An 887-nucleotide genomic window follows, 5' to 3' on the forward strand; every position below is an offset into this window, starting at 1 on the left:
AGAGAGAGAGAGAGAGAGAGAGAGAGAGAGGCGGGGGAGTACTGCTTGATAAGAAAAGGCAGCAGCTGTATTAAGGAAGTATTTTGATAATACTAATGCCCTGACTTGGATGTACTTTGTCCTCCGAGGGTTGTAGACTGTATAGTGCTGAGACCTTTAAGATGGAGTATGTGAGAGGTGGTTAGGTCATTGGGAACACTGTCCTCAGAAGGCATTAGGCAGTTACCATGGAGCCCTGATTAGGCCTAATGATGTTGTTATGAAAATCCAAGATTAGCCCCTCCCTACTCTCCTGATTCCTGACTGTCTCTGTGATTTCTTTCTCACACCTGTCCCATGGTAAAGCCACCCTCCATGACTTGACAATTAGTGGGATCCTTGCCAATGCCTTCCTTCATCAGACTGTTTTGACTTTCAACCTTCCAAACTATGAATTACATAAAAGTCTTCCTTATAAAGTGTCCAACGTCAGGCATTTTGTCAGAGCTATGGAAAGGGAACAAATATGGCTACCTATAGTTGGGATAGAGCTGACCTTTGCTTTAGAGAATTCTGTATGAAACTCGCCTTGGCTTTCTCTAATACTGGTGACCTTGTCTGATGTTTTAGACTCTGTGTGCTAGACTATATCTTTTCCCTGCATGGTAGTTAGCTTTATGCCAATCTGTCGGCAGAGAGCACTCCTAGATCAACAAATCACATATCTCTGTAGCCTCACCAGGAGCTCACCCTGCTACTATTTCTCACATACCACTTGCTTGATGGCCTATGGGTATCCTCAAAGCTCCTTGCTCCCTCTGGGATCCACACTTCCTCATGCGAATCCATGGAAATAAAAAGATAAACCTTCATCTTCCCAAAGGATCAGTTGGGACAGAGGTTCATCT

Source organism: Mus caroli, chromosome 2, assembly GCF_900094665.2.
Source record: "Mus caroli chromosome 2, CAROLI_EIJ_v1.1, whole genome shotgun sequence".
NCBI classification, from domain to species: Eukaryota; Metazoa; Chordata; class Mammalia; order Rodentia; family Muridae; genus Mus; species Mus caroli.